Raw genomic sequence first — 12,216 nt, forward strand, 5'->3', positions numbered from 1 at the left:
TCTAAGTGCAGGGCTCTAGACTCCCCTACACCACACAATCTCTTTGGATTTCTCTTTCCTCATTTGTAAAGTGAAGAGGCTGGACTAGATTATCTTTTAGGTCCCTTCTAGCCCTAAATTTATGGTTGTTTGATCTATGATATAAATTTCTGGCTAGCTTGGAGATCATAGAAGGGCTCATGGAAGCAATAGCCTTAGATCAGAATCTTGAGAGATGGATATTATTTCAACAGGCAGATATAGGAAATGGAATGGGAATTTCAGGTTTGGACAGTGGTGGGCAAAATGATATTATAGGAGATAATAAGTAGTCTAATTTGGTTAGAGTGTAGAGTCTGAGAAGGATCATAAAATTAGATAAGTTGGAAATGTAAGGTGGGGCAAGATTAATTATCTTTTATTATATTCTTTTAGATTCACAGAATTTAGCACAATGCCTGGTAGTGTAGCACAGTAGAAAGAGAATTAGCCTTGGGTTCAGAAAAAAATTAATTTAAGTCCTGCCTCAGACATTGGAAACATTAGGCAACTGGTGGTGCCATGGACAGAGCACTGGGCCTGGAGACAGGAAGACCTGAATTCAAATTCAATCTTAGAAACTTACTAGTTGTGTGATCTTACTTAACCTCTGTTTGCCTCAATTTCCTCAACTGTAAAATGGGAATAATAATAGCACTTACCTCACAGGGTTGTTGTGAGGATCAATTGTGATAATATCCCCCCCCCCAAAAAAACACTTAGCATATCATCTGGAACATAATAGGTGCTAAGATAAAAGCTTGTTCTCCATCCCACCCACCCTTAGCTACATAATCTTGAGTAAATCACTCAGCCTTACTGAACCTGAGTTTACTTATCTGTTAAATGAATGGTCATACTAGATAACTGTTATACTAGAGGCAGCTAGCTAGATGATGCAGTGGATAGAGCACTGGAGCTAGAAGACCTGAGATCAAATGTGACTTCAGACATTTACTAGCTGTAAATGTCTAGGCAAGTCACTTAATCTCTAAGTGTGTTTCCTCAACCATAAAACGAGGGTAATAGCACCCACCTCCTATGGTTGTTGGAGGGATCAAATGACATACTATTTGTAACTGCCTAGCATAGTGCCTGACACATAGTAGGTGCATAATAAATGCTTTTCTCCTTCCTTCCTGTAAGGTCTCTTTAGCTCTTGATCTATGATCAAGTTAAGTTAGTAAACATTTATAAAGCACCTGCAAGTGCCAAATATTGAGCGAAGTGCTGGATGCTATATAGGTACTTCATAAATATTTGTTGGTTTCATCTGATTGAATTTAAGTACAACCATGTAGGGCAACAAATGTACAAGGGGAGTTTTTTACTTTGCAGATAAACTTTTAGCCCAGTTTTTCAGTGGTTACTAATTTCACCTAAGAAATTAATCCAATAGTGGAAAAAGCCTCATCATATTATTTAATCACTTCTTTTAGTGAATTCTTTTAAAGAAATCATTCTCATTTATGTAATTTAAAATGCCCTTTTGTAGGCAACAAATGCAGCTATGCTTCAGAGGAAACCAATTTTATTTATTTAGTACAATTGCAGGCCAAATATTATGAATGAGATTTCTGAATTATGGTGTTAGAGTTTAATGAGATGTAATTATGGGTCCTGGGATATTTGTATGAGAAGGAAAAGCTTACTGTACACTATTAAAGTGTTTTATGAATGGCTATGAGAGACACAGCCCATTATGGAGTTTGAATAAGCATAATAGTCCAAGAAGAAATAATTGAAAATAATCCTTTAGATGTCATAATGCACCAATACATCATGTGACTCTGTCAGCTGTTATTTCATATCTTTGCTAGTTATAGACATACATCCTTAATGGCTCATAAGTTATACCACCCATAAGACATCTAACACTGTTGAAGATAAAACCTTTGTTTAAGGATATTGAAATGTAAATTGCCTGGACACATTAGCATTAAAACCCTATGATATTATCAATGTGACCTGAGATTGGTACTGATTAAAAGGACAAAGTTGAAGGCAAAAATGAGAAATTATAATCCTTTGGATCTTTTTTGTAGGGCATTTTTAAGGAGCATACTGTTCCCTCAGAAAATGTGTTCAAATTACCCACACATGCTTCAGGTAATAGAGGATGGAGCAATGGGCATAATTCTACACTTATAGAGTCTGCTTGCTTCTTTAGGTAATTGCTCCACTGGATGTCTGTCCAGTGTTCTGAAGGTAGAATGCTTGGGTGTTCCTTTAGAATATTATGACACGTTCCATAGGGTAGGTTTATAGTGGTGAAAATTCTAGCATCTCTTGGTACCTGAAGAAATTAGATGGAGGCATATTGCTTTGAATGCTACTGAATAGAGGTGAAGCAATTTTTTTCATAGTCTTTTTTTTTTCAGCCAAAGTCAAGGTTTATTAGAACATCCATCATATTGGGCAGACTCTTAAGGAGTCTGAACATTAGTAAGCTATCAGCTAGATTATAAGAATCTAGGCATCTTAATGGAGACAAGATGGACCTTATATACAGAAAACCTGTGGGAGGGATCTAGGAGTCGCCAAGTAGTCCATGAGGTAATAGAATTACCAAGGGTGGTAAATGGCCTGGGGCCATGGGGAGGCAAGACAATGGAGGGGAGATTGGCTATAACCACAATGAAAGGCCAGTTGATGAGATTATAGTCTCAGGCAAACCCAGAGATTTGGCCATGTGGGAAAGTCCAGGGTTTTTCCTTTCTGGGGTCTAGATCCCAACGCCATCATTCCCCCCTCAAACAAATGGGACTGAAATTCTTTTGGAGTAAGGGGCAAAGGTCTTGGCTTCTGAAACTGTTTCCTGCTGGCAAGGGGCGTAGAGCTGTCCTTGCCTCAAGGGGGTCCCAAAGAGGAGATTGACTGGAACCAAACACAGGCTGCATCCACGGAACAATGGGGGGACATTGGCTGGTTACCTGCTGTTTGCTATCAACTGCAGGTGAATGGCCTGTAGTCCAAGTTTGGAGGCTAGCTTCATTACCTTGAGCAGGATGTGCTGAACCTAGGTGATGCTTCCGGGCAAAGATTGCCCCAGAGCCCAAGGCCATTGCCAGGGGGGCCCACACCATAGCTGCTGACCTAACTTACCCCCTTCCTTTCCCAGGTGGGGGAGGGTGAAATCAAAGGTGTTTCAAAACTCCCTAATGATCAATCACAAAACCTCCGGAATCTGCCAAGTTATTTTCAGGTGTTCTAACTTTCCCCTGTAACCTCCATGAAGGAGAATTCAGGGGCGTAGAGGGAAGGGAGTAAGTAGGCCTCAGGGAACCAAAAAGCAACTGCAGTTTTCCCCAATTCCCTAGTGCCAAGGGAATTCACAGATATACTCCGGATAGCGCGTCCATCCTTGTCCTCTATGCTGTGGAAGTTGTACCCAGGTCCATGGACTTGAACAGACCCAGTCGACCAAGAGCCTGACAGCATCAGACTGAGTGCAAGACAGCCTTGTAACTGTCTGCCCAAAAAGCACCTCCAAGCTTTGGTGCTTGGAGAGTGACCCCAACTGCGGAGCAAGAAAGGGAGGGAGAGGAGGCTTACATACCTTCCAGTCTTGGCTGGAGAAGAACTTGGGGTTAGGCAGTTTCCCTGTATGAGCCACCAAAATGATGCCATTTAGGGGTTCAGGGGTGCTGGGACCCCAAAATCACAACATGCAGGTCTTGCCCAAAAGAATTCAACCCAAGCCTTCTTTCAGTCAAAGACAAGGTTTATTAGAACATCAGTTATATTGGGCAGACTCTTAAGGAATCTGAACATTAGTAAGCTATTGGCTAGATTATAAGAATCTGAGCCCATAGTCTTTCCATTGGCTAAAAGGTCAATTGTTGTCATTCTCTTTTCTTATGGACATCATTACTTTGCTTTATTATTATTATCTCTTGAAAAGAAATAGATTTATTTCCAAAGCATTCTCTTTTTATTTGCAAAGAAACCCTTCCTTCTACAATAACTGTGCTGCCTTTTTCTTCTCTCCTCAAATTATTCTTTTACTCTGTCATTATATCCTCCTTTTTCTACATTGGATGATGTTTGTTTTATTGACAGTTTGATAAAAAAAATGCTAAATATTTTGATATCTTGTCTCAGGGACTGGTTCAGAAAGGTAGGGAACAAAGACAATCAGATGCTCCTCTGTATAATAAGGATCACAGTTCTTAAATAAGAACTTGAGGGACACCCCAGGATAATGAAAAAGAATTGAACTTGGAATCAGGAAAGCTGGGCTTGGGTTCCTGTCCCTGACAGTATTTCTCTAATTTTGAGTAAGACATATCCTCAATATACTCATTCATAAAATGAGGATCATAATACATGCCCTACTTTATGTCTCTAGAGAGGTGTGAGGTTTGAGGAGAGATAATGAATGTGAAAATGCTTTGCAGCACTATGTGAAAGCAGATTTTTGTTCCATCACCACCATTGTAGTTTTTTTTTTCCTTTCCCTAAAGCCTATCTCAGGGTTCTGGAGGTTACAGTTAGTCCTTCAGGCTTCCTAGAGCTAAAGAGTGTGCCTACATTTGAACTAAACAAACAAGCTCATAAATGTAAAACATTTATATAGATTAACAGTGCAGAAACATTTATGCAACCCAATTAACATTAATGTTTGAATATAAATTGTTATCCTGTTTTTGCTCACTTTGTATCAGTTCATATAAATCTTTCTATGTTAGCCATTCCTCAATAAATGGGCATCTCTTTAGTTTCCAGGCTTTGTCACCACACAAAAAAATTATAAATATTTTTGAACATAAAGTACCTTTTCCTCTTTCTTGTATCTCTTTTGGCTATAGGATTACCCATGATATAGCTAGGTCAAAGGGCATAAACTGTTAGTAACTTTCAGTATATTATACCAAATTGCTTTCCCAAATGGTTGTAAAAATTCACGGATCTACCAGTAGTCATCAATCAATCAATCAATCAATCAATCAACATTTATTAAGTGCCTACTTTGTGCCAGGCATTGAAATATGCCTGTTTTCCCAAAGCCCTGCAACATCAATCATTTTCCTTTTTTGTATCTTTACCATTCTAATAGGTATAAGGTAGAATTTCAGAATTGCTTTAATTTGCATTTCTCTAATTAGTAGTGATTTGAAGCATTTTTTAAAATATGGTTTACAAGTAGCCTAGTTTTCTTCCCTTGAGAACTGCCTTTCCTATCCTTAGAGGATTTATCAACTGGGGAGTTGCTCTTCTTATAAATTTGTTGTTCTTTTTTTGTTCTCAAAGAGGACCAATGAAATCAGAAGGGTGATGTCTTGACTTGCAAGTGAATTGGATTTAAGCTAGGCAAGGCTACAAAGTCATCAGTCTCACTCTTTCCTCCAGAGTCATTGGAGTCCAGTCATAGGTCAGGACAATTGTCAATGGCTCCTGATGCAGTGGGAGATGCTGGCCTTTTTAAGCTGAGGACTTTCCCATGTCTCAGTTTGTCTGAGGCAACTCCTATTCAGTGATTAAAGGCTAGGTAAGAATTGAAACAAAAGATGACCTAGTGGGACTTCCCAAAACAATCAATCTTGGGAGGGGAAAACTCTCAGAGTTTCTGGCCAGAATAGAAACAATTACTATTTGCACTCACTCTGAGTCAGCAAAACCCAAACAATGAGCAAGTGAGGCTTGGACTGGGACCTATTATTGGCCAATCAGTGAGAGCCAGAGTGATTTGGGTTCAAAGGCATAGTCAAGTAGCTCCATTTGAATCCCAATAGGTGTTCTCACAGCCTAGTTACCAGAGCTATATTTTAAGAAATCATAAATGAAAACTACATGAGATAAAGAAATTAACTATCCATTTAAAAAAACATAGAATAAATAAATAAGGAAGAAAAAAATCTGATCCTCAAATTCCAAGCTATCTTGCAAAGTATAAGTGGTCAAAACCACATGTGAAGGTATGAGTCCTCACATAAATTTGAATTACTTCCTTAACATATCTTGGAAATGAGACCTTTATCAGAGAAATGTGCTATAAAGATTTTTTTTGCCAGTTAATTGTTTTTCTTTTAATCTTAGCTTTGTTGGATTTGTTTCTGCAAAATTTTAATTTTATGTAATCATAATAATCCATTTTATGTTCTGTGATCCTCACTATTCTTTGTTTGGTCATGAACTAACATAATCCTATCCTTATTGATCCCAGCTCTTGCTTAAATCTCCGCGGCCACTACCATAACTATGATCCAGTTTTTGCTTAGATTTATACTAGGCAACATGATAGGAATGTATCTGGCAACATGATCTGGAGTGTATAAAATTATAAACTTGACCAAAAATTTTGAAGATATTAAAAAAGATGTGGATATCAAGAGAAAAATTTGCTCATCCCTTAATGCCAACTCTGGTTGGTAATGTCGTCTGGATAATTTCATAATGTTGAGAGGATATGTAAAGCATGAATCATGGTGCTTGACTAGGAAATGCTAATTTTGATTGGTGATCTCTTTCCCTCTTACACAGTTAATTGTAGATTTCTCATAATTACCAATTTGATAAATACTTTTTGTATGTTTCTCCAATTTGCTTATGATATAATTTGTTTATGATGTTTTATATATAGCTCATGTACTCAGTTGGAGATAATCTTTGTATAAGGTGTGAAGTATTACTCTAAATGTAATTTCTCCAATACTAATGTCCAATTTTCATGGCAGTTTTTGTCAAATAGAGAGTCCCTATCCCAGGGGCTTTTTGTACTTATCTAATACTAGTGTACTAGTACTGTATCAAGTGTACTAGATACAGTTACTTCTATATGGTATGTATATAATCTGTTACAGTGATCAATCTCTTTAATTTTTAACCAGAACCATTGTTTTGTGGGATAATTTCTGATTCTGAAATTTTGTTACCATGTTTTTAGTTCTAGAACGTAATCTTTTGGTAACTTCATTGGTATTGCATTGAATAAGTAAATTAATTTAGATAGCATTGCCATTTTTATTGTATTGATTTATCCCACCCATGAGCAATGAATATTTTCTGAAGTATTTAGATCTGTCTTTATTTCTGTTGATAATTGTTTGCGGTTGTATTTATATACTTCTCATGTGAATCTTGGAAGATAGACTCTCAAGTATTTCATGATTCTGTAATGATTTTGAATGAACTTTATCTCTTCCTGCTGGGTTTTATTGGTATTATGTAAAAATGTTAATGATTTTTGTATATTTATTTTATATCCTGCAAGTCTGAAGAAATTATTAATTATTTAAATTTATTTTAATTAATTCTTTAGGGTTCTTTAAAAAGACCATAGTATCATCTTAAAAAAAACAATTTTTTTTATTTATCTATGCTTATTACCTCAATTTCTTTTTCTCATCTAATTGCTTTAAATAGAATTTCTAGTACTATGTCAAAAATAGAAGTGGTGATGATGGGCATCCTTGCTTCACTCCTGAATTTATTGGAAAGGATTGTAGGTAATCTCTATTACATATAATGGTGGTTCTTGGTTTTACATATATATTACTTATAATTTCAGGAAAATGTCTATTCCTATTTTCTAGTACTTTTTTGTTAACAGTAGTGGGTATTATCTTTCAAAACCTTTTTCTGAATCTATTGATATAAGCACACATTAATAGTCAATTAAGTTTATAGTTTTGCCAATATTAAAACAACCCTACATGTATTGTATGGCATAAATCCAAACTATTCATAGTGTATAATCTTTGTGATATGTTGTCAACCTCTTTTGCTAGTATTTAACATTAAAAAATTCCATGGTCATTAGGGGTATTGATCTATAGTTTTCTTTTTTCTATTTTGCATTTTCCTGATTTATGTATCAAGACTATAGCTGTGTCATAAGGAGAATTTGGTAGAGATTTTTGCAAATAATTTATGTAATATTAAAGTTAATTATTATTTGAATGTTTGATAGAATTTTTTCCTTTGGAAATTCATTTATGGCTTGTAAATTTTCTTCCTCTAAAATAGAATTGTTTCAAATTCTCTAATTTTTATTTTGTTGAATATTTTATATTTTTGTAAAAATTCATTTATTACATTTAATTTGCTGGTTTTATTGGTATGTAGTTAGGCAAACAGTTTTTAAATAATATCATTTATTTCTTCTTTCTTTGTTGCAAGTTCTCCTTTTTCACTTTTGATATCATTAATTTGATTTTTCCTTTCCTATTTTAAACTAAATGAGTTAAAGATTTACCAGTTTTTTACATTTTTCAAAAAAGCAGAACCAGGATAATAATTTTCATAACAACAACAACACTATAAAAATAAACAACTTTGAAAGCTGTAAGAACTATAATCAATTCAATGACTATTCATGCTATCTATGAGAGAAGGTTGATGAGTTTAGGGTACAGAATGAGACATATGTACATACAAGTATATATATATATATGTATGTTGGTATATAGCAATTGAAGACATTCATTTTGCTTCATTATGTATATTTGTTACAGGTATTTCGTTTTTTCTTTCTTTTCATTTCTCAATGAGATGGAGATGTGAAGGAGAGAAAATAGATTTCTGTTAATTTAAAAAAATAGAAAATTGGGATGAGATGCTACAGATGTGGAATGTTAAATGCACTTTCAGATGAAGTCATCGTATTATTAGTTTTACTTAACTTTTTAAATTTGCTACTATCACAAAGTAAGGTTAATCTGTAAATATTTGTAATGCAAAAACAAAAAAAAAGCAATAAAACTTAAAAAGCAATTAGCAAAACACTTAAAGAATTTCTAATACTAATGGAAAATGCCTTGTGGAATTTCTAAACAATTCCATATTCTGTAGCTAATGACTACAACTTTAGGTACTTCATAAAGAGAACATAGTCCCATAGATTTTGTACTGGAAGAGATTTGGAAGACAATCTCATCCAATTACTTAATTTGATAATTGAAGATACAGACCTAGAAAGGTTGTGACTTATCTAAGGTCATTGTGCAGTGTCAGTGGCAGGATGGAAATCCAGGTCCTTGATTCTACATTCAGCATTCTTTGCATGAAGAGTGTTGGGCTTCTTATGTTTACACATCTGTCACTCAGCTGCACTGATTGAAATAGATCAGAGGTGGAAGATTCTGCATTTCTAGGGGACTTGGGTCATATAAAAGTCAACAATTATCTTTCCAGTAATATGAATTTACCTTCCTCCCTCTGAGAAAGGAAACAATAAAGATCTTCTTAGTGGTTATATCTTAAATGGACTAAGGTAAAGAGTAGTCTCAGGCATACTTAGGGATAAACTGATACACAGCAATAAAAGTCAGTTATGACCAGAAGGTTAGCCCTCAGACAATAAATGCATTTGGTTGCATGAATTCATGACAAACTCTCAAAGCATGGATGGGTCACAAGCTATAGTGTGGCAGAGGCATTATTGATGAAAACATGGATGTCCGGGTGCATCAAAGAAGCTTGAGTGTGTATGACTATAGCATCTGAAGTCATATCTTAAGGCTGCCATCAATCCTCTTTGTAACAAAGTTCTCAATTGACTATGCAATCTCAGGTTCAGCATGGGGTTTTGGGTAATCACAGGTATGCAAATATGGCTCAGATTCTCATTCAGTGCCTCCATTATCAACAGAGGAAAAAAGAAACACGCATCAAATTTAAAACAATTTCCTGCCCTTCTTAGGTGATTCATTTCCTGGCCTTCATATATGAAGGAGTGCAATTTCCATAAAGATAAACTCGTTCACACAAAATCTGTGTTTACTATGTGAATTGAGGCAGTCAAAATGCTCCTTGTGAAGAAAATATGCTTTTTTATTAGGCCTGAATCATGTGTACTGGTGGTCCACATAAGAGTTTGAAACTCACATTTCTGCAGTTCTTTAAAGTTTCCAAAGCACTTTCATCACCACAACCCTATGCACTGAGTAGCCTGACAGTTATTATCTCCATTTTACCCATGAGGAAATATAGGCTCAGATAAGTTAAGTGACTTGTCTAGGGTCACAAATTTATTAAGTGTTGATGCCTGGACTTGACTTTGGATCTTCTGACTGTAACACCAGTGCTCTTTCTGATGTCATGCTGCCTCTTGGAGGCTCAAATGCACTAAATACTATTTTTATTTTCTGCTTACATAGGCAAAGTCATATTTATATGTTCTAGAAAGTAGCACAGACTTTCTTTGAGTCATTGATATCCTTGATTCATTCCCCAACAAATAACTTAAAAATGATCTTCCCTCTTAAGTCCATGTATATTTTTCATCTATTCATTGAAACCATAATAAAATAATAATTACAATCAGAATAATCCCTTTAAATAAAAACAACCCATAATTTATGAATTGAGAGAGGGGAAATGGCAAAATAAAAGGTTGCCAGTTGGTGTGAGGAACAGTGAGAACTCTGTATGGCCTGAGACTTCATAGTAGCTGTGAAGGCTTGACAGGAACTTTGAAGTTCTGGTCATTTCATTTCTGGTGATACTACTGATTGAGTTAACATTATGGCCACTAAATATAATAAAATTATCCTGTGAATCTATTAAATAGGTGACATGGAATTGCAGGTGTTACTAATTAAAGCTATTTTAATAATTATCTTGACCTGGAGGAGAGCTTAGCGAGTGACATACCAGTATGTTCAGGTTCTACAAGAAGGGAAAATAAAGGAACAGATCAGAAAAACTGAACAAATTAGAAATATCAATACTTCACCTCTTGGACATAATTCAGTATAAATGGTATTCATGACTAAAGCTGATAAACCAAGAGTATGCATAAAGTATACTGAAGAAATGGGTACTTTCATTATGTTCCAGTAACAAAATTGGAGACCATTGTCACCAATAGCAAGCAAGGATTTCATACTACTACTTTTTGCCAATTCGTCTACAAGTCACACAAACAATATGTTGTTACCAGTTAGGGGCCATTGTAAAACAAAACAAAACAAAAAAAAGGATCTCTTTTCTAAGCCTAGGTTAGAGGAAGAAAGAACACTAATAAAATTTGAAAAGGATAAAACTTGAATATTATGAGGTTATTTGTTTAATTCACCAGAAATAATATCTCACACTGAAATGGATGATAGAAACAGAAGCAGTATCTCAAATTATTTTGAAAAAGGAGATGGGAACACTCCAATAGGAATTCTGAAGAATCCTTTTTGAGTCTGACAGCAGAAATTCAATCAGTCAAACAATTATACAAAAACAAGGTAATTTAAAAAAGTTGGTGTCTACTATAACGATTGCTAATAAATGTATTTTCCTATAGTATTTATCAGAAAGTCCAAAAACATTTCAGGACCTGCCCACAAATAGTATATGTGGTAACTATTGCCAGAATAAGAACAAGAGAAGACTTCCTTTTGAAGGTGGGGTTTTAGGTGGAACTTGAAGGACATCAATGAATCCAGGAGGCAGAGATGAGGAGGAAGAGTATTCTAAGCTTGGGAAACACCCAGTGAAAATGCCCTGAGTCTGGAGAAGGAGTTATGTGAGGAACAGCAAAGAGGCCAGGGTCACTGGATCACAGAGTATCTGCGGAGAATGAGATGTAAGGTGAAAGAAGAATGGAAAGGAAGGAGGAGGCTAGGTTGTGAAGGACTTTGAATGCTAAAAGGGATTTTGTTTTTTATCCCAGGGCAATAGGAAGCTACTAGAGTTCATTGAATGGGGGTCTGGGAGGGGGACTTAACATGATCAGATCTGCAGTTTAGGAAGATTAATTTAACAATTGAGAGGAGATGATTTGAAAAGAGGCGAGACTTATGTCAGAGAGACCAACCAACAGTCTATTGAAACAGTCTAGAAATGAGGTGATACAGGCCTGTATTAGGGTAGTGGCAGTGTTAGAGGAGAGAAGGGGGCTTATACAAATGATATTATGAAGGTAAAATCTACAGGACCTAGCAACAGTTTGGATAAGAGAGTGGTAGTGACAGAGAGGTGAGGAGTCAAAAATGACACTTAGGTTGTGAGCCTAGGTATAAGGAGGATCGTGGTACCCTCAGCAGTAACAGGGAAGTTCTGAAGGAGGAGATTTTGGGGGAAAAGATAATATTTAGTTTTGGACATTTTGAATTTAATATATCTATGGGACAGCCAGTTCGAGGTATTTAATAGATAGTTGGAGTGGAGAGTCTGGAGGTTAGGAGAGAGGTTAGGGCTAGATCTGATAGATCTGAGAATCATCAGCATTAAGATGATAATTGAACCATGGGAGTTGCTGAG

General features: G+C 35.8%; 1 pseudogene; it reads left to right on the top strand.

Moving 5' to 3' along the window:
* The first annotated feature begins 6,219 nt into the window (after positions 1-6,219).
* LOC114033741 overlaps positions 6,220-12,216 on the top strand; it is a 35,084-nt pseudogene continuing 29,087 nt past the window's right edge.

Source organism: Vombatus ursinus, unplaced genomic scaffold (genome assembly GCF_900497805.2).
Source record: "Vombatus ursinus unplaced genomic scaffold, bare-nosed wombat genome assembly UNPS02007344.1, whole genome shotgun sequence".
Taxonomy (NCBI): Eukaryota; Metazoa; Chordata; class Mammalia; order Diprotodontia; family Vombatidae; genus Vombatus; species Vombatus ursinus.